The 22,916-nt window shown below is 43.7% G+C and overlaps 1 protein-coding gene and 1 pseudogene across 3 annotated transcripts in view; both read left to right on the forward strand.

Annotated features, from left to right (window-relative positions):
- Positions 1–22,916, forward strand: part of RCAN2 (regulator of calcineurin 2) — a 264,074-nt gene that overhangs the window by 90,652 nt on the left and 150,506 nt on the right. The window lies entirely within an intron of this gene.
- LOC116870580 lies at positions 1,683–3,484 on the forward strand (annotated as a pseudogene).

Raw genomic sequence — 22,916 nt, forward strand, 5'->3', positions numbered from 1 at the left:
ATCCAGCACCTGTGAATGGGACTTTATTTGGTAAAAGGGTCCTTGCAAATATAATTAAGTTGAAGATCTCAAGGTAAGATCATCCTTGACTAAAGTAAGCACCAAGTCCAATGACAAGTGTCCTGAGAAGAGGAGAGGCGAGGGGAGGGGAGGGGAGGGGGAGAAGCATGGTGTTGGGCATCGGAGTGCTGTGTCTACCAGCCAAGACACACCAAAGATGGCCAGCAGCCCCAGGAGCTAGGAGAGAGGCATAGAAGGGGACTGTCCCTGGAACCTCCAGAAGAACTAACCTGGCCAACACCTTGACTTCCAGCCCCTGGCTTTCAGAGATGTGAGAGGATGTATTTCTATTGTCTTAAATCACAGAGTGTGTGGTAATTGTCAACCCTAGGAAACGAATACAACTTTCTCTCCATGTTGCAGATTTGGCAGCTGGGCTCTCCGCTTTGAAAATGCAAATATATTAGAGAGTTAAGGGTTTATTAGCCATTTTGAAGCAATTTTTGTTAATTAAACATTTTTTCCCTCCTAAGGATCTAGGAAAGAAAAACAGTTGTGAGTTGTTATCAGAGATCGGAGGAGAAAACTCTGGGAGTTGGAGTCAAACACTTACGCGTCAGGCCTACTTTGTTTCTAGCTGTTTGACCACAGGAATGCTACCTGACCTCTCTGAAACTGAGTTTTGCTCTCCACAAAGTGACAATTTTAATGCTTATTTATCAGGCTGCTGTGATGTGAGGAGTCAGGAAGACAGGCCATGTGAAGTTATTTGTAAACTTATGAGTGATTCTGTGTATGAGAGTACTTGTTTTGGAGCAAGGAATATTTTTAGAGGAAGAGTTGCTAGATTTGGGGAAGAGGTAGTGCTAGAATGAAGTAGAAGATAAGGACAGGTAGCCCCAAATCTCTGCTATAAAATGTTTCCTGGTCTAATAAAAAAGGAAAGGAAAACTTGTCTTTTAAAATGGACCCCAGGACACATCATTCTTTCTGGCCCAGGAACATTTTATATTAAAGGGGCTTTGGTCGGGCACCTGGGTGGCTCAGCCGGTTAGGCATCAACCTTTTGCTTCAGGTCGTGATCCCCAGGTCCTGGGATCGAGTCCCACGTCGGGCTCCTTGCTCAGCAGAGAGTCTGCTTCTCCCTCTAACTCTGCCCCCTGCTCATAATCTCTGTCTCTCTCTCTCTCCTGTTCTCTCTTTCTCTCTCTCTCAAACAAAGAAATAAAATCATTAAATAATAAATAAAAGGACTTTGGTCAACTACTCTGGCACCCCAACATGGTTTTTAATATAATTTCTGTGAGTAAGAAAAATGTATTTGAGGTTCCAAATAATACAGCCACCAGCTTGTGAACTGGATCCCTTTCTCTGTGACATGCTGTTAGGAGCGTCAGCGCACGAGATGAAGGGACCTCTCAGTGTCCTGAGTTTATGTTGCTTCTAAATCTACTGCGTTCGTGTGTGGGGAGCCTTTTTGGTTCTAGAACAGTGCTTCTCAAACCTGGACAGTGTGCAGGCACTTCTAAAAAGAACAAGATTTTCTTGACTTCAATTTAATATTTTTCACAATAAGGTCCTTAAGTGAATGCAGCACAAAACTTGATAGGCAACAGGATCTCATTGAGCCACGTGCTAGCTCTCCAGATTGCTGTTTTCTTTGCAAGCTGAGCAGGGCCCACATGGGAGCAACTACCTCTCAGGGACCTGTAGTTGGCATAGATCTTGGCACCAAGATTGTGTGGGTGTCTTCCAGCACGGGAAAGTGGAAATAATTGCCAGCAATCAGGGAAACTGCACACTGCAAGTTCCATCGTCTTTACTACCACCAAACCATTGATCAGCGCTGCAGAGAATCAAGTTGCCATGAACCCCACCACCACAGTTTTTGACATCAGATGCCTGATCAGACACAGATTCAATGCCGCTGCTGTCCAGTCTGATCTGAAGCATTGGCCCTTCATGGTGGTGAATGGTGCTGGGAGGCCTAAGGTCTAAGGGAAAGAAGAGGTGTCCTCTGTGGTTTTGACAAAGATGAAGAAAATCACAGGGGCTTAGACAGGTTGCAGCTGAAAGGAGTGTGCTCATCTTTGACTTAGAAGGTGGCACTTTTGATGTCTCAGTCCCTGCCATTGAAGATGGGATCTCTGAGGTCAAATCGACAGCGGGAGACACCCACTTAGGTGGAGAAGACTTTGGCAACCGGATGGCCAACCACTTTATTGCAAAGTTCAAGTGCAGACATAAGAAGAACAGCCACAAGAATGAGAGGGCGGTCTGTCACCTCCAGACTGCTGGCGAGTGTGCTTGCTAAGCATTCGTTGTTTTCGGCACCCAGACCAGTGTTAGATTGATTCTCTGTATGAAGGACTTGACTTCTATGCCTCTGTGACTTGTCCCTGATTTGAAAAATTAAATGCTGACCTGTTCCGTGGCACCCTGGGCCCTGTAGAGAAAGCCCTTTGGGATGCCAAGCTTGACAAGTGTCAAATCAATGATCTTGTCCTGATGGGTGGTTCTCCCCATGTCCCAAGATTCAGAAACTTCTGCAAGTCTCCTTCAATGGAAAGGACTTCTTTCACAGGAAAGGAACTGAATAAGAGTATCATCCTTGATGAAGCTGTTGCTTATGGTGCAGCTGTCCAGACCACCATCCTGTCTGGAGGCAAATCTGAAAATGTTCAGGATTCCCTGCTGTTGTATGTCACTCCTCTTTCTCTTGGCTTTGAAACCGTTGGAAAAGTCATGAATGTCCTCATCAAGTGCAGTACTACCATTGCTACCGTACAGATGAGGACCTTCGCTACCTACTCTGACAACCAGCCTGGTGTGCTGGTTCAGGTTTATGAATGGGAATGTGCCCTAACCGTGGACAACGACCTAGTTAGCAAGTTTGAACTCAAAGGCATACCTCCCGGCCCCCGTGATGCTTCCTCTGTTGGAGTCATTTTTGATATTAATGCTAATGGCATCCTTAGTGTCTGCTCTGGATAAGAGTTCAGGAAAAGAGGACAAGATTACTAGCACTAGTGGCAAAGGCTGCTTTAGCAAGGAAGGCGTTGAGCACACGGTTCAGGGAGCTAAGAAGTACAAAGCAGAAGAGGACAAGCAGTGGGACAAGGTGTCTTCCAAGAATGCCCTTGAATCTTATCCAGTCAGCATGAAAGCAACTGTCGAAGATGAAAACTTCAGGGTAAAGTCAACAATGCAGACAGACAGAAGATTCTTGATAAACGGAGTCTCCAACTGCCTTGATAAGAGCCAGACTGCAGAGAAGGAAGAATCTTAACGTCAGCAGAAAGAGCTGGGAAAGTGTGCATCCCGTCCTGACCAAGCTGTACCAGAGTGCAGGGCATGCCAGGAGGAATGCCTGTGGGCTTCCTGAGGGTAGAGCCCCTCCCTCTGGTGCTGCCTCCCCTGGGCCCACCATTGAAGAGGTTGGGTAAGCCAACCTGAGAAGAGGTCTAGCATTGCTCCATTTGAGTAATGTTAGGACCCAAATTTGTAGCAATTTCCATGGCAGTTTTAAAGTTGAGCTGCTATAGCAAATAAACTGGACATTCTTCATCCTTAAATATGTAATATGTGCGCAGGGAAAGGAAATAAACATTTCACTTTCTAAGCACTGTGTTGTAAGTGGAAAATGCAATGTCTTAAATAAAACTGTGTTTAAAATTGGCACCAGAAAATCAAATAAATAGGCACAAAATCCCTATGCTTATTGCTTTCACATAGGCCAAAGCATCAAATACAATAAAAAACTAAAAACAAGCGCTATAAAATACTGGTTAATTTAGTGTGACTGATGATACTCTTTGCTACAGTTTAATCACTGATCACATTGTGAATGGGGTACTGAATGCTGACACAAGTTCTTTCGAGTTTGGCATGCCTGGTATTCTCTAGGACTTTCTCTATTGGAAATTCTGCAAACCCTAATTTGTGCAGTGGGCCGTGGCCTTTACTAGCTGCAAATATATTGCCTGTTACATTTGACTCTGTTTCTTTTCTCTTTAATCTGTGAGAATTAGAGCAGTAGCATTTGCCAATGTTGCAGACATAAAAATAAATGCAAAATGGGCACTGGTCATCTCTAATACACCATGATCATCCAGACTATCCAAAATATGTCTATATCACTATGTTAAGTTTGTCATCTCAATGAAAACACCACAGTGAAAATTTTCATAGTCATAAGTCACAGACCACTTTGAATACATCTTTGGAATTCTAGCCGCTCACCACAGATGAAAAATACTAGTCTATACAGAACTGGGTTTAGTATATGCATTATTTTTTTTTTCATTTTACATTAGTTACAAATGTAATAAATATTCACTGTAGACATTTTAGAAAATTGAAGTAACTCAAAAAAGTAAAAGAACCATTGTAATGCCATCCCAAAGAGAAAAATCACCATTAACATTTAAATATCTCTTGTTTCCCTCTGCAAATACATTGTATACATATTGTTCTTACCCTGTTTAAGGACTTTTTTTCACTTAGCCAAACATTGAGGGCAGCTTTCCAGATTACTAAGTATTCTTCTACAATAACATTTTGATTGCCTTCAATCTGTCAATTCTGGGTGTCTGTTGGAATGTTCTTAACTGAATATTTATATTATTTCCAGGTTTCTGCCGTCATAAACTATGCTGTGATAAATGTACTTATTCCTAAGTTTTGTTGCGTGTAAATAATGAGCCCATTTACTCGTAGGATATTTTCCTAGTATGAGACCTTCTATATGAAAGAGAACGCAAAATTTAAAAGATTTGTGCACATACTAATTTTATGAATCAAATATGTTATATAAAGATATGACATTGATAAGTCATAGCTAGATAAGTGTGCATGGCTTAGGTGGTCACCAAAAATTACTTGTTTATTATTGGTACTTTGGGACAGAAGGGTTGACTTAAAATGGAAACTTTTTAATATCATGGGACGTCAATTTGTTTACATATAAAGGGTCTATTATTATTGTCTCAAATGAATGAATGAATAAATGAATACGTGATCTTTTTCTTACTTTTTTTGGAAATAATTATAGACTCCTAAGAAGTTGCAGAATAGTACTGAGAAATCCCACGTACCCTTTCTCTAGCTTTCCCCAAAGGTAACATTGTGCTTAACGAGGGTGTATTATTAAAACCAGGAAATTGACACTGGGATTATACTAGATTACAGAGGTTACTCAGCTCTCACCAATTTTACATATATTCACCGTGTGTGTATGTGTGGTTCTATGAAATGTGCTCACTTGTAGAGATTTGTGTACCCACAACAATCTCTGTAGAGAACTGTCCCATCACCAGACGAGAGCTCCCGTGGGTGATCCTTTCTGGCCTCCCCTGACCCCCAACCTTTGTCAACCCCTGATCTGTTTCCCATCTCTATAATTTTGTCAGTTTTAAAATGTGACATAAGTGTACTTACATAAGTCATACTCGGGCATTTTTTGTTAAACAGAGTAACTTCAGAAGCGTAGAAAGTGTATCCAACGTTGCTGTTTATTTTGGCAACCCAGGTTGCTGTAACTGAGATTGGAAGGGAGAGCTGTCTCTTGGAAATCGTTAAAACAAACAAAAATCCCTCGAAGACAGAAATGTATCCTATTCACTTTAGTACCTCTGGCATCGGGGATTGTACTGTCCATGTAACAGCCCGTGAGGAGCGATGGCTGACCAATCAGAATAGACACAGCTGTAATGGACCGGCTCAGCCATGCCTGTGGAAGCCACTGATCTCAGTCCTGCCTTGCGCCCAGCCCAGTGCCAGGCAGATGGCAGGTTGTCTTAGCTTGGGCTGCGAGGACAAAATACCACAGACTGGATGGCTTAACCAACCAACAAGTTCTGGAGGCTGGGAAGTCCCAGATCAAGGTGCTGGCACATCCAGTGTCTGGAGGGGGTCCCCTTCTTGATTTGCAGATGGTCCTACTCTTACTGTGTGCTCACATGGTGGAGAGCAGAGAGATGGAGCAAATTCTTGCATCTCTCCTTAAAATTCGTGAGGGCTCCACCTTCTTGACCTGATTACTTCCCAAAGACCCCATCTCCTAAGACCATCCCTTTGGGGGTGTGGTTTCAGAGTATGAATTTTGGGGGAGCACAGGCATTGACTCCATGCCAAGGTGCTAAGTAAATGTCTTTTGAATGCATGAGGCGTTACAGACTGTCCTTTATGGTTCCTCTAGCCCACATCTCTGGGTCCACAGCTCTTTTGTGTGGTGTCCTCACAGCTAATTAAGGGTAAGCTGTGCCTCCTTTATGGTTCCGAACCCCATTTTAACAAACCCCGCGGCAGTAACCCTCAGTCTTATGCGCTGGAATAAAGAAATCCAATCTGTGCTTGGTGCTGATGCTTCCACAGACCCTCAATTTAATCTTCTCCTGTTAATAAAAGTGATTCTAAAACTATGGCCAAGATCCAGACGAGAAGAGCATGTGGAATTCAATCAGGGAACAAAGACATTTGGTGAATCTAATTGAGGTGGGGAGAAGAAACTGGCTGCCACTTGGTTAGAAGTGCAGAATTTCTTCTACCTAAATTAGGTGATAAAACGTTGAAGTAAGCTTATGATAAAAAAAAAATGGTCTAAGCCATAACTAGAAATATATTCTAGGAAATGTATGAAACGAACTCTAGCTGGAAGAACTGGGCATAGGGACCCTGCTGACATAATACACAGAAGAAAACAATTAGAAAGGAACCATCTTGTTCGTCTGGAATCTGGGCAGAATGGGCTTTGAAATACAGTGCTCAGATCCCATGTCTTGTTACTAAATTTGACAGATCAAGAACTGTGTCACAGTCCTGAGTCTTTGACCCAGGGAGTGTGGCATCCCCAGTAGGGGAAATGTTTCTTCCTCAATTGGAAAAATGACTGTACAACCCACAGAAGATGCTAAAGGAAGCAGAGATGTGATGAAAGAAGTCCGTCTCTGTAGCCTTAGGGATGCGTCTTGTCATCAATTTCATTTGTAGTTGTGTGTTATTAGAGGTGTTTGAAATAGTCCGGCATAAGGGTATCGAAGAATTAGCCTTGAGATTTTGATTTGAAATGTGTAATTAATATTAGGTGTATTTTATTTTGAGGGGAGTAAAAGAATTTGATTCCATATATAATTTTTTTTCACATATTTAAGAGCTTAGCCTTTAACACAGCTGATCCTTCCTTGTTGCAATGTTTTCTCCATCTGGTTTTTGGGATTCTACTTTACTTGAGGCCTGCGCTTGATCCTTTGCTGAGTTTTCTTCCTTTCCTCAACCTCAAGTGCAAGTGCTCAGGACTCAACCTTGGATTTGCCTTTCTTCTCTCCTGAGCCGCATCCCTTCTCACGGTGTATGGACCATGGACACAGTGATAGCCTTCAGATCCATGGGTCTGACCTGTCTCTCTGCTCTGAGATCCCAGCGTGGATCTTTATCTGATCCTTGGTGTCCCTACTTATGTTAAGGCCTCTCAAAGTTTACCTATCTGAAGTCAAGTTCATGACCCATCCCACCACCACCGTGTCACCACCCCTGGCAACTTATTTCTCTCAGATGTTCCCCATCTCAGGAAATAGCGACTCTTCCTTCTAGTTGTTCAGGCCCTAAGTCTTGGAGTCATCCATGACTGTTCCCTTTTTCTTGCAAAGCACAACCAGTCTATCAGGGAATTCATTTATTGCTTTAAAAAAAAAAGATTTATTTATTCATCTGAGAGATAGAGCAAACAAGTGTGGGGTGGAGTGGAGGGATAGAGGGAGAGGGAAAATGAGAATCTTAACCAAACTCTGCACTGAGCATGGCACCCGACACGGGGCTTAATCCCACAACTCTGAGATCATGACCTAAGCCAAAAATCAAGAGACGGACACTTAATCGATAGACACCCAGGAGCCCCCATTTACTGCTCCTTCAAAAGAAATGATTCCTACCATTTTCACCATCTTCACTGCTTCTGCCCTGGTAGATCATGCCACCATCATCTCTTACCCGGATTATTGCCATTGCCTGTTACATAGTCTTCCTTTTCTGCTCTGATCCCCACACAAGAATGAGAAAGGTCCTGTTTAAAAGGTAAGGCAGATCCTCTCTCCCCTTTGCTCACAGCACTCCACTGGCTCCCTTTTCACTAAGGATAAAAGCAAAAGGTCTTACAGTATCCCACAAGGTCCCATGTGACCTACATTTTATAGAGAAAATTTAAAAGAGCAAGAAAAATAGCCTCTAACATTATCTCAGACAGGGAGGAATTTCCACTTACCTATTAAGATCCTGAAGAATCAGTTCTACATAACCCACATTTATAATAAGAAATCTCAGCATGATTCTGAATGTCTTAACTTTGGGACCAGTTTTTTATCCATTGGACTGTGTTCAAGAATTATACCACACCACACTTCTCTCCTTCTAGTGTGCCCAGCTGTCTTTTGAACTAATAAGTCATGAATGGGGACCTGGCATAGGCACTTATGAAAAGTAATGCAGGACTTATTCAGCACATTTTAATTTACGCAAATGCCAAATCATGGACGCTCCACTGACGTCTGTTGGTTAAGACCTGTGTATGAAGACCTTATTTTGGCACTTTTTTGTCTAGATTGACTGCTGCTGCTGACGAACTGAGTTCTTGAATTCTAGGGTGCTCAGCACCTGTCAAGGACTTAAATCTGATCGCTGTTTATAACAACACAGTGTCACTTCCTTACCAAACAAGAGAAGCATTAGCTATTGTTAGAACAATGTATCCTTTTGCATAGACACTGCAAATTATTGTCGCAAAGCATGAGCCTTGGAGGGGTGACTGGTGGCTCAGCTTTCAGACATAAGTCATCTTGCTGTGTCACTTAGCTTTCGGACTTGAGCTCGAAAGCCTAAGAACTGCATTTTCTCAGCGTTCAGACATGTTCCACTGCCTACTAGAGAAAGGGAACAAGAGTGTTGCTTTGCTTTGGAACCTTGCTAACCGTGTTGGTCACACTACGGGTGGCAGCAGGCAGACCGGAGAAGAGCTGAGGGGCAGCCATACCGCTGATAGATTGGGGAGAAAACAGGCAGGTGGAAGAGAGAATGTAGGAGGCTCCACCAACCACACAAACTCGACAAATAAAGACAAACTAAAATAAAGCAGAAAAAGAAAAAAAAAGAATATGGAAGAGGCTCCAAGAGGCAAGAAACAAAGTAGTAAGGGGTCAGGCATTCGCTGGAGAAGCCAGTAAGTGCCAGAGAAGGTAGGCAACAGAAGGTGGACGTGGGAGCTCAGGGACATGGATAACGTGGAGGAGGAAGAGAAAACCATCCTTTTAGGAACCAGCTGTGATGCTTGTCTGCTTCCCTGGCAATAGGGGGCAGGGTTTCAAGTACACATGCTAAAGAAGGCGATTTCTTTCTTTCTTTCTTTCTTCCTTCCTTCCTTCCTTCCTTCCTTCCTTCCTTCCTTCCTTTCTTTCTTTCTTTCTTTCTTTTTCTTTCTCTCTCTCCCTTCCTTCCTTCCTTCCTTCCTTCCTTCCTTCCTTCCTGAGAGACAGAGTGTGCATGCGCAAGTAGGGGTGAGCGGTGGGAGGAGGGGGCAGAGGGAGAGGGAGAATTCGGAGCAGCCTCCATGCCCAGCACGGAGCCAGCCCTGGGGCTCGATCTCACGATCCTGAGATCATAACCTGAGCTGAAACCAAGAGTCAGATGCTCAACCACCGAGCCACCAGGCACCACAAGGCCATCTATTTCTTCATGCAAAATTCGAGTACTTAGAAAATGCTGTGTACTGACCCTATTATCCCTAAGAAATGTCCCTTACCTCACTATTTGCGACAGAAGATCTGACAAAAAGAGGCAGTTGCTATGTTTTTATTGAACAATTACTGTATTCCACTTGCTGCCTTGAGTGCTCTGTTTGCATTATCTGAGTGGATTTTTTAAAAATTTTACTTATTTACTTATGAGAGACAGAGAGTGAGTGGGTGAGAAAGCATCAACAGGCAGAGGGAGAGGGAGAGCAGGCTCCTTGCTGAGCAAGGAGCCCCAAGAAGGACTCGATCCTGGGACCTTGGGATCATGACCTGAGCCGCGGTCAGACACTTAATCGACTAAGCCACCCAGGTGCCCCTCAGTGAATTTTTAGAGCACAAGTCAGTAATGTTATTATCCCCATTGTCACAGGAGTCGAAATTGAAAGTTTAATAACTTTCCTATAGCTCGTTTGAGCCATGGCCTTAAATTCAGACATCAGCTCCAAAACCTCAGCTCCAAAACCCCAAAATCTGCCTCCATCTCGCCTCTGCTTTGCTTAAACAAATGTACTAAACTGTGGTAGTGCATAATCATTGGAAAACTATTAGGAAGAATTTCAAGGTCATCTGGTTCTGTTTTCAAATTCCAGGCTCTGCACTATTTCAGGCTGACGAGATTTTTGATGGTCTGTTGCAAAATTAGAAAAGTAAGGCCAATGTTATGAAATTTTAATATAACCAAATTTACTTAGAGAACTTTTTATTCTGATATTGTGTCATTCTCTCTTTGTAATTCCTTAAAAAATGACCTTTTTTAAATGAGAAGACGTTAATAATAGGAGGGTTTCTATTAATGTACTTAGGAATATAAAAACTGGGTGATTCTGTATTCCCACCTGCCATATTTTCAATTGTACTGGTCTAGGAAATCCAAAGTTCTTGGGACCACTGATCCACTTTTAACTCATACTCAGCAGTTCCCCACAACAGCCCTAAAAGATAGCCGCATAGGTTTTGTTTTTCATGTTTCCAATGATAGAATTTACTAGTTTTTGACAGAGTCCATCCTCTATTGGGAGAAATTTCTTCCTCTTATTGAATTACAGTCTATCTTTATCTCATGAACGGAACCACGAAGAAGCAGCATATCCTATTAGACTTGAAGGCAAATGTGTGAGGCACACATCACATACACTTGGATCCTTCCAGAAATTATTCTCTGTTGACCTGCGTATTGGCTGCCTTTCCCATTATGCATTCCATGCCTGCTTCATGAAGGCAGAGACCCTTCATGTTCTGTGCCAGGACAGTGCGTGGCACGGAAGTGGTGAGCAGTCCCTATTTGTCTGATGAGTACTTTGTACATAGAGACATTCAATATGTACGTGCTCCGTTTAATAAGAAAGCAGATTCATCATCTGCTTGATGGCACTTCAAATTTGAAATAGTCCAAGTCAGCTCTCGTGCCCCTAAGTCTTCTTTCTTCTTCCAGATGAAGAATGACCAGTCCGCTGAGTTGCTTCTGCTGTGGTAGAGTTTCCAGACTCTCACAGTGTTGCATTTGCACCACCCAGAGCACCAGTGGGCCTCCTGTTAGGAGCATTGTCCAAACCCAGAAGAAGGCAGGGCTCCATGAGCTTGGCCCTGGCTAGCTCGAGTGGGGCGTCTGTCTCCTCTCTGACCTTCCTAACATGTCTCAAGTCTATACTGTGTAGATCACATCACACGACTATCTATTAAGCCTGTTGTCCTTGAGACATCTCCTGAGTCTTTGTTGCATTTATTTCTATGAGGTAAAATGTCCGCCATTTGGCAAAGCTTGACATGTATCCCCTTTCTACTGCCTCTAGGTTTTTGACCTATAATTTAGCCTATTGAAAGCTTCCTAAATCTTGATTTTTCATTCATTTGTTCACGCAGCCAATGATTCCTGAGCATCTACACTGCATCGGGATCCTCTTCCATACCCACCTCCTCTCTGCCTGTGCTCTCGGCGAACATAATAAACACTGTATTGTCATCTCCCTGGCCCGCTGCAGTCCTCTGAGTTGACATCGTCCAATAATCAATACTCTTTTGATTGGTAGTTTAATGAGCTGTGAGCCCCCGAGCTTCTCCTTCCATCTCGCCCCTGCTCTGCTTAGGACAGAATGAGAGCCTAGTCCGTAGCTCTTGCTCTCAAGATTCGAGATGTGGCCCTGGGAGCAGAGCGGATTGCCCCTGAAGAAGGACAGAGGTGGCAGTGTACTCTGCTACTCATGTCAACCTCCTAAGCAAAGACCTCCCCCTCCCCACCCTTTGAACACACAGCTTTTAACAGAACCAGGTACCATAACTCTTTCCGAACATTCTGGGCTGAGAACATCAATGCTCTTCCTGCCCATCAGTTGCCATTCGAGCAGCTACATTTTTGTGACCCAAATCATTCCCTCCAACTCCTCGTGAAGTGCAAGTACTGTTATTAACCCCATGTCACAAACAAGGAAACAGAGGCACAGGGCGGTTGTGAAACTTGCCCAAGTCTGGGCGTTGGAGAAATGGAGCTGGGGTATGTGTCAGGCTCCCTGTGCCCCCAGAACCAACCTCCCCACTCTGACACAGGAGCTGTGGTTTGGGGGCCTGGCTGGCCTTTGCCTCAACTTCCTTTGGTCAGGGCTGTCCCCAGAGACTCTCATCCTCCCCACTGTTCATATGGCTGCCATGAGATCCCAAAACCCTGTCGGACATTTCACATACATTTTCTCACTCAACTACATCCAAGGGGGCTGTTGTTATTACTGTTTTATGGGTCAGGACACAGAAGGAGAAAGTCGCTTTCTTGGGATCAGTGTGCTTCCAGGAGTCTCACTACTCCTGGGCCCGACTTGCTCTGCTTCCATCTACCTACTTCTTGGGCCTCTAGCTGAAGTCATCCCCAGCACCCCACTGACGCCAATCCCCGAGAGTCTCGTCCTCTTAACAGAAACGAGGTTAACACGACTCAGCTGGACTTCTGCCAAGCAGTGGACGTTCACAGCAATCACAGTTTTTTGTTTTGGTTTGATTTTGAATGATAACAGGTCAATAACCAAGCATAAATGCCTTTTGTAAAAAGCCTCAAAAGAAGGTAGGAGAGTTCCAAATGTCATATCCCATGGAGAACCTCCCTAAGTTGTGTTTTATGCAAAGCGAGGTAAAAAAAAGGTTGGATTTTCTGTTTAGAAAGCCTCAGCCCTAGGGTTTGAACCAGTGTTCTAGAAGGACCACAGGTATTGTGGGAACATTGTCCTGCTCGTACAGACTATTTGGTGCTCCATTTGTCTGTGATTTAAAGAATAGTCACTGTTTGGAACAAAGGTGTCAGGTGGGACAGTTTCACAACCTCACAGTCAGGGGCACAGAATTTGTGTTCCCTCTGCACCCTGAGTTCTCTTCAAGATGCTTCCACTTCAATAAGATCATTCTCTGACATCAGCTGCCTTGAAAACCCCCTCCCTCTGGGTTTCCTGTGACTGTATTTTCAATAGTTTTGCTTGTAACATCAAGCAGACACTTAAAACTTAAATATTCTAACCAGAATTAGTTCAGAGAGAGTGGTCTGGTCAGTTTTTCAGTTTTACCTGGTCTCGAATAATGACGGCATTTCTCTTCTTTTTCATTTCATAAGCTAAAGGATCACTGAGGAGGATGTTTGACAAAAGCACTTTTTTATTATGCGACAGGGGAATGTCACCATCATTCCTTTAGCTTCCATCCCTAAAATTGTCTGACCTGCTAGTGACAGGCTCTCTCTACCCACTGGAAATATCACTCCCTCAGAACGTGGCAAACTAAGTGGAGGCATGACTTTCCTCCTCAGTGGAGACAGGAGGTGGAGGACGTTGGTGAGTCCCGAGCAACCTCGGGAAGGCTGTCAAGCCACTGCCTCGTTTTCTTGGCACTCACCAGCCACACAGAATAACCAACTCCAGAGCAGCCCTGTAAGACCACAGTGAACACTCACGGTGCACCTGCAGAGTCCGAAGCCCCGAAAGCGGTCCTGCAAGTAGAGAGATGCATAGCCCAGGATGGGGCCGTGGAGGAGTGGAGGATGGACTCGTGGGGAGGCTGGTACCCGAGCAGATCATGTCCCTGTCACCTGCACCATGGGAGCATGGCTGGGAGGTGGGGGACACCTGCGGTTCGGGGCACCCTTCCTGAGGGAAGTAGTTGCTAAGCTGAGTCTGAAAGAATGAATAGAAAGAGAAGAAGGACATTCCGGTGAGAGGGAACAGCAAGAGGGAAATGGAGGAGGCCTGGCACAGCAGGAGGAGTGCAGATAGCTACAGAGACGTTGCTATCAACAGCGTGCAGAGAAGGAGCCTGGAGGGATGGGAGATGAAATTGCTCCACCCGTTCGCACACAGTCTGGCTTGCCTTCCTCCTGCAGCGTCCAGACCGCATCCTGTCATCACAGGGAACCTTTGCCATTTTTCTGTTCTTTTAAATAATTAGTACTTGCCTGATCGTCATCTTCTGGCTATTTGTGTTGTCTTGTTTTGTTTTGGTGGTTGTTTCATTTTTGGGGTGTGTTGTTTTTTTTTTTTTCTCCCCACGTTCCTCCAAAGTGGCTCACAACGGTTTCGGCTTCTAGAATTTTGACTCCTTTGCACGTCTTCATATGTTTTGCGTTTCTCCTTGCTTCTAGCAATCGTGCTCAGCTCTTTCCAGCCTGAATATTATTTATGGTGATAGAAATGGTGCAAACGTGGAGTAGGGCCATACTGCCTCTTCTATGGAAAGCAGTTCCTCGGCATGTTGTAGGAAGCTGTGGCTTCTCTGATTGGCTGCCCTTTTCCCCTTCTTGTGGGTTTGTACCCCTCGTTGGTATTTCCCTTGGGTGAAAATCGTCCTCCCGTGTCTGAGTGTCCTGAGTGGTGCAAAGTGCTTGGTAGGAAAAGCTTGAGCCTAAAAGCCAGAGAAACCTAGAGATTCTTCTGATGGTTTTTAATGTTTTATTATGGACTATTTCAAACATGTATAATGAGCCCCATCACCCAGCTTCTGCTGTTCCAAGTACTCTGCCTTTCTTCTTGGATCCGTGATTCCACTCACTCCTCATGCTTCATGAGATTGGTTGTTTTCAGGGTTTTATTTGTGACACAAAAATATTTATTTAAATATTTCACTTATTCCAGTTTAAAATTTATTTACAAATTTATACAGGCACCATAATGTGAAATTTTAACTGTACAGTTTGGACAAATGTCTATACAGCTGTGTGTCCCTTCCCCTTTCACCACAGAGACCACTTCTCCAGAAAGCTCCCTTGTATCACTTCCCAGTTCATCTCCCCATCACTGAGAGGCAAACACTGTTTGACTTATTTCACCCTTGATAGGCTTTGCCCATCCTAGAAGTTCATGTGAGCAGAGTCACATAGTATATACTATTTTTGTGCAGGACCTCATTTGTTCAGCGTCAAGGGACAAACTTGTCTTTAAATATCGCTTTTTTGTATCTGTGTGTCATCAGATGAGTTATGTAGCCTCTTTTGAGACTTGGTACCCTTCTCTACAAAATAGAATAAGGGCAAATAAAAGTTAACAAATTAAACGGACTTTAGGATAATAGACATGTCCTCTGTAAGGCTAACTCATACTAATCATGGCGCACCAAGATGTGGGAATGTGGTCACCTTCAGGATTTACTTCTTGTCTGCAAAGACAGTCCATATTTGCCAGTTTTCCACTGATAACTGCTTGTCTTCAAATGTGGTGTCTGGATAGGCATATTAGATTGGTCAGCGTCCAGGCAGGAAAACAGACCTCAGGCCAGATGGTTCAACAGATGGAATTTAATACTGGGAACTAGTTGAAAGGTGTGAAGCGCTGAGGAACCAAACAGGAAGCCACGAGACAAACTGAAATTAACAAAGCAGGAAGCTAGACGCACTGCCAGAGCCTAAGGGCCATAGGGAAGCTGTGGAGTCCCCAGGGCCCACCACTAGAGCCACTAGCAGGTCCTGGAACCTCATAGGAGGCTGCTGGGAATATGGAAAAATGCAGTCACTGCCAGGGATGCCTCCCAAAGCCTAGAAGGGGGAGTGTGTGGAGGTGGACCTTCCCATTCCTCCTGCACCCGGACTCCTGCTAAGGTATCCAGTGTCTAGGGAGCCTGGGAAGGAGTGCCAGGAGCCAGTGATCCACACTGAATCTACAGCAGACTAAGGAAGTGAGGGAGCAACAAGAAAATGATCAGCACATTCAGGCTAAACAAAACAAAACAAAACAAAACAAAAACAAAAATAAAAACAAAAAACAAGGGAAGAAACCATAAAACATATGTAGAGATAGTTAAGAAAACTGCACTCAGTAATTATTAACATTTGAGATAATTCTTACCTTCTAGGTAGCACTGACCGATAGAATTTTCTGTGATGATGGAAACGTTCTCTATCTGCGCTGTCCCATAAGGTAGCCACTAGCCACATGTGGTAACTGAGCTCTGAAAAAGTGGCTAGTGCAACCGAGGAACTGACTTTTTAAATTTTATGTCACTTTAATTAATTTAAATTTGAATAAATGGCTAGTGGCCACCATATTGAACACCCATTCATTAACTTATACGTGTATTCAGTAAGCTTGTGTTGAGTAGCGGGACCCAGGCATCATACTGGGAATGAAGAACACCCAGCAGACTAGAACTGTGCTTCTGCACTTGGACTCAAACTTTCCTCAACCAACAGGAAAAATTTAAGAAGTGGTGCCAAAGAGTTACTTCCTTTGGAAGGTGTGAGGGCTGGGGAACAAGCCGTGAAATGGCTGGCTCCCTCTCAGCCTTTGTCTAGGCTGTGTCTGACTCCCGGGCAGCCCTCCTCCCTCTCCCTTCCTCTCTCAGTCTCCTCTTCCTAACTCTCGTCTCTTTGAGGCACACTTCCAGTGCCTCCTCCTCCACTAAACCTTCCCTGGTTGCTTCTCCAGGTGTTTAAAATAAACTCCTCTGGTGTTTTGTCTCCACTTTCACCACTTCTGTTACTTAATACTTTGTGTTCAAGTTCTTGATCTAGCTTTGTCTCTCTTTCTCTCTCTGACCAGACAATGAGAGGATTGAGGCTGGTTCTGTTCTTTTCCCCACATAGCATTTAGCACCAAATATTGCATATCGGAGGTGCTTTGTACTGTTTGAACATTGGTTGGGGACCAAGCCTTCCCTTTCTGGCCCTGTAGCTGTTGAGGGGTGAACAAATTACCCCCGCAGACCCAAGTCTGCCACCTACAGACTGTAGGAAGTAACTTCACACTGAGCCTGTCAAGGAGGAGAGGTTTGTTTTTCTCAGGCTGTTTTTTTTTCTTTTTTTCTTTTCTTTTTTCTTTTCTTTTCTTTTCTTTTCTTTTCTTTTCTTTTCTTTTCTTTTCTTTTCTTTTCTTTCTTTTCCTTTCCCTTCCCTTCCCTTCTCTTTCCTTCCTTCCTTCCTTCCTTCCTTTATCTCTCTCTCTCTCTCTCTTTTTTTTGCTTACATGTTTCCAGGAATCAATTGTAATGGAAAATCTGCTTTCCATTTCCATATACAGAGCATTTTGTTCATCTACAATTAGAATTTATTTTGACATGATAGTCTAGACTCCTTTCTCTGTGGTCTTTTTTTTGCCTAAGAAACACAGAAATCTTAGGAGAACACAGGATGACTACAGCAGCATTTAAACGGAATCGTGCATCAGAGCACTTTTATTAATAGAACTGCTCGAGATCAGGCAGTGTGATATCTCTAAACTCACCTGGATCTTGTCTTGCTGGCTTTGCATCATTTGCACACGTGCCTCTGGATTAGCTTGAGTTCAGGAGAGTACAAATGGAACTGTTTTCGTTCTTCTGGGAATGGGGAGCTTTGGGCCAAGGTGGGGAAGGTTGCTGTCTCACCTTGGTTTGTGGAGGACTCCAGGACGTCATTGAAGGTAGTTTCCATGAGGGAAGCTGGAGAACAGCTAGAAAACGGACATCACATTTCGCATCAGGAGCTCTTGCTGTGTGAGGCATCATTCTAGGTAGTGGTCTAGGTTTTTACTGAAGAGTAGAATTTAATGTTCCCGGTCACATTGTGAGAAAGGGACTGCTAGTATTCCCAGTTTACAAATGTGTAAATCATAGCCTGGAGAAGTTAAATGAATTAACCAAGGTGTAAATTAACTATTGAGAGGCAGTCTGATGCCCAATGGACCCTGTCCTTCACTACCTCACTGTATTTCCTCCCACATGAGCATGTAAAAATTAGAAAGCATGAGTTAGAGAATATCAGCCAATGCCTTAGAGGGCTATTTACTGTGTAGGGTAGTTGTTGAAGCCAAGAAAGCCCTTGAAGACATGACTTTGACAGATGAGAGACAAAGCGCCAAAGAGTTTGGATTGGACAACTGGATGCTGTTACCCCCGATCCAAGGTGAGTAGGTCGGAACAGGTGCAGTGACCGTGGCTGAAGTTTTATCATTGGACTGTGGCTACAGAAAAGAAGAGAATTCCTGTATGGACTGAGCTTTCCTTTGTGAGACTTTTTGTTCCATAGTATCAATAGCCATCATGGGAGAGCCACTGCAAATAAAAATCTTTGTGTGTAAGATGGAGCCCTGATCTATAGTAGGATTACTACAGAAAGGCTCAATATCCCAAAACCCAGTTCAGCTTGTATTTCTGCTTCCGCCCTGGGTTTATGGAATGGGAGACAACTCATCTCATGTTCATTCTCACTGGATTCCTGCATTTTCCTTTTTCTTTCTTTCTTTCTAGAAGGTGAGAGAAAGTGGGAAGGGATAGAGGGAGGGGGAGAGAGAGACTTTCAGGCAGGCTCCACACCCAACATGAAGCCCGACGCAGGGCTCTATCTTAGAACCCTGAAATCATGACCTGAGCTGAAACCAAGATATGGACACTTAACCGACTAAGCCACCCAGGCACCCCAGGATTCCTGTGTTTCCACCCCCGCCCCCAGTTTGTAGAGTTTAATTCCAGAACTGGAGGGGGGAAAAAAGCAGCAGTTAAGACACCTGAATTAGAAAAGCAGTGTTCAGAGCTGGGAGGTGATGCCCAGAGAGAACATAGGGACTTGCCCAAGGTCACCCCATTCACCGGTGGCAGAGCTGGGATTAGAAGTCAGGTTTCCTGACTCTGGCTCTTTCTGTTATTTTATCTGCCTCTGGGGATTGTTCTCTTTGCTCCGAACAGCAGAACGTCACCTATCTTTCAAACTTGTCTCAAGTCTTTTCTGGAATGATTTGGGGTAGGGCATATGAAAATGCATTCGCATGCATACTTCATTGAATATTTCAGTCTCTTTGCACATTGTCATGTCATATTGTGAACTGAGTGAGAACATGACTCGGGGTCTCCCAGAATAGGAATGTATTGTGAGAGCATTTTTCTTAATGTCATTTTTCCAGGTACGTAAGTGCCATTTTCCACATTTAACGTACTTACTTTCTCTTATTATGTATCCTTGACCTGCTAGTTTACTTCTGTTCCACTTAATACTGATGTTATTTTATTCTTATTTTTAAATTTTATTAACATATAATGTATTATTGCCTCAGGGGTACAGGTCTGTGATTCATCAGTCTTACACAATTCACAGCACTCACCATAGCACATACCCTCCCCAATGTTCATCACCAACCACCCCATCCCTCCTACCTCCCTCCCCTCCAGCAACCCTCAGTTTGTTTCCTGAGATTAAGAGTCTCTTACGGTTCTTATTTAAATAATTATAGTATATACATAGTACCTTATAGTTTATAAGGCCTTTTAACATGCAATGTCTCTTTACCTCTTCATAACAACCCTGCTAAACAAAAAGGAGAGGTAGACTTAGCCCCCACTTGGCAGGTGGAAAATTGATTTCCTTAAAAGTTTGGTGTCACAGCTAGTTAACCAGGACTCTGTTCTCTTTATTCCTAGACCAGTGTTTATGCTGAACCTTTCCAGCAATGGTTCTTGCCCCGAGAGTGGGTTTCAGAATCCCCCAGAAGACTTATTAAACACAGATTGGTAGGCCTCAACTCCAGAGTTTCTGATCTAGTAAGTCACTGTCATGGGATCTGAGAAAATCCCAGGAGATGCTAACGCCACGGGTCTAGGGACCACTCTTTGAGAACCGCTGCTCTGCTGCTTGGCCATAACACTGGTGAACGTTCGACGGGTCATCCGTCCCTCATCGGCTCAGTACTGAAATCCAAAAAGCTCTGAATCCTGAACATTTTCCCGTGTAGGTTGGCACCATCTCACTTGGCAGCCAATCCTGACCTGCACTGAGGTGGGACTGCGTCATCTTTCTTTACCCCTTGGTGTGACCATTCGTACAGTTTACTGTGGAAACCTTACTCTGTTAGATCCCAGGGGATGTCCCACACCTTTCTGGGGTGAGGGGTGGTCTATAGCACACCCATCATAATTCCTTTTAGAATCTGAAAGACTCTGGAATCCAAAATGCATCTCGTGCCAAAAATTTCGGATAAGAGGCCAAAGTTGTGTACTAACCTGATACAAGGGGTCACATTCTTTGCTTTTGATGCCACAAACATGCCATTTTGGGAGAGCCACAGAAGCAGATTCATTTGAACTCAGTATATACCTTTTGAGACATCTTTTTGGAGGATTTTTTCAAAGGCTGCTGTCCTTCAGCTTCAGAAATGTTGCTGCCCGCTGAACTGTGAGAAAAAGTGTTGAGCAGTCCTTCCCCCCAGATACCTGGGCAAGTCCCAAGGACATGGTGATCTGGAATGAGTATTTCCTGCAGCTTAATTACATTTAATAGGGACACTGTCAATAACAACATTCACGCTTATGATCCTACTTTCTCTAAAGCTTTGATTTTCTACCTGGGAACGAGACGCCATTAAGGCCGCAGATCAGGGTGAGGAGGAAGGAGAGGAGAGCTTAGTATTTTTATTTAATAATGAGTCAGGCTTAAATCATGAGACAATTATTCAAATCTCCCAAACATCATTTCATTTCCATGAGAATGCTCCTTAGACCTATTATAAAACCATAAAAAACACATTCATCAGGAAACATGAGCACATATTGTAACAGGATTATGTGAGATTGCCTGAGCTAAAATGAGTTACAGGGAAAAAATATTTTAAACCCTCACGATTCATTTATCTGGAGCTTATAATTTTATGTTCTATTCCCAGGATCATTGGGCTTCACTGTCACTGAGCTGATGTAGCTGTGGTTCCTCGCTGTGCTTTCCAGAAGCTTCTGTCTTGTGAATGGTGCTCTGGAGACCCAGAGCAGTGTAATCATTTTCAGAGACTGGTGTCTCATGTCTGGAGAGTGTGGTGGCGGAAAGCGTCAGCTTCTCCTCCCCAGCAGCAAGGAGGCTCTTTATTGTCTAGTTTCTAGCCCATGTTTCACATACCCAAAACGAGCAAACTCCCATCTGCCCTCGTGGAGACTTCTTTCTTCTTCCTTGATTTGTGATGCTCCCTCCCCTGCCTTCTCTTTCATAGATCTTTGTGCACTCTCAGCTAGGGTCAGAACACATTTGCTTGAGTAACCATACGACACTTAGAAAGCTCCTTGGGTCCCTATTCACCTACCAGACCCTGGGAGGCCTAATTCATGTGTCAGGCCAATGTTCCTAGTCAAATGATTTGTTTCAATGTGTACTTGAGGTTCAGAACCCTGTAGAGAGAACCAAAGTATAATCAATCCTATTTTCCAAAAGGAATAATTCTCTGTCCCATGATAAGCCAATTTATAGTTGAACATTTCCTCAAAATGGATACCAATTGTGAGTTTTTATTTTATAGTTTCAGAAAGATTTTTTTAAATTATTTTTTATTAATGTTCAGCTAGCCACTGTATAATACATCACTAGTTTTGATGTAATGGTCAATGATTCATCAGTTGCCTATAACACCCAGTGCTCATCACCACACATGCCCTCCTTAATGCCCATCACCCAGTTACCCCACCCCTCCACCCTGTTCCTTCTCTAACCCTCAGTTTGTTTCCCAGAGTCCACAGTGTCTCCTAGTTTGTCTCCCTCTCTGATTTCTTCCCATTCAGTTTTCTCTCCCTTCCCCTGTGGTCCTCCGCTCTATTCCTTATGTTCCATGTATGAGTGAAACCACATGATAATTGCCTTTCCCTGCTTGACTTACTTCACTCAGCATAATCCCCTCCAGTTCCAGCCATGTTGATGCAAATGGTGGGTATTCATCCTTTCTGATGGCTTAGTAATATTCCATTATATATATATGGACCTCATCTTCTGTATCCATTCATCTGTTGAAGGATAAAGCTCCTTCCACAGTTTGGCTGTTGTGGACATTGCTGCTGTGAACATTGGGGTGCAGGGGCACCTTCTTTTCACTACATCTGTATCTTTGGGTTAATACCTAGTAGTGCAATTGCTGGGTCATAGGGTACCAATTATATTCTTAAGAAACTTCTCTTCTGAGTTCAATGTCTTCAACAAGAGCAAGGTTTTGTAGTTGAAGACTGTTTATCAGGGCTGCTGCTGCATTGATTTGTACACTCCATAACCCTCAGGGCTTCCTGATTCATGTGACTGGCGCCTGGAAGCTTGTGCAGTGCGCAACCTGCAGAACCAGATATGGCAGCTCTTGTTAGCCTCATCCTTTATAAGTAAATATTCCAAGAATATGGACTCATTGAACCATCCTCAAGTCTACATCCCAGTATCTATGGTATTTACATAAATCCCAAGTGGGTTAATATTTCTATAAACCCTGCATTTCTATCTGGGCAGGATCATTATACCAGAATACTGGGTTTTAAGCCTAAGCCATAGAATGACGGTCATAATCAGACCTACCACTTTTTTGAGTGGCTTAGGCCTGGGGCCAGGTATCTGCTAGTTTCACTGAGCAGCCTGTATCTCCAGCTGTCAACGCTGAGTAATGTTTGTTAAGTTGTCTTTCATCACATTCCATTCCCTGTCTCATGTTTACTCACTCATAAGAAGCAGTTTATAAATGACAGGGCTTGACTATAAACAAATCATGAAACTCATGGCATCTGTGAGGCCAATCTCAGCCTCTCTGAATGGGCACCATGATGTGTAGAGGCGGGAATGGAGGTACAGAGCAGATAGAGTAAGCCAAGGTCATATAATTAATAAGTGGTCACACAGGGCTTTGAACCCAGGCCTTGCTGGCTCTCCACTTTGTGCTCTGAACTACTACGCTCTACTATTTTTTCCTCTCTGACCTCCCAGGC

The sequence above is a fragment of the Lontra canadensis genome, unplaced genomic scaffold (assembly GCF_010015895.1).
Source record: "Lontra canadensis isolate GAN:19392208 unplaced genomic scaffold, GSC_riverotter_1.0 scaffold23, whole genome shotgun sequence".
In the NCBI taxonomy this organism is placed as follows: domain Eukaryota; kingdom Metazoa; phylum Chordata; class Mammalia; order Carnivora; family Mustelidae; genus Lontra; species Lontra canadensis.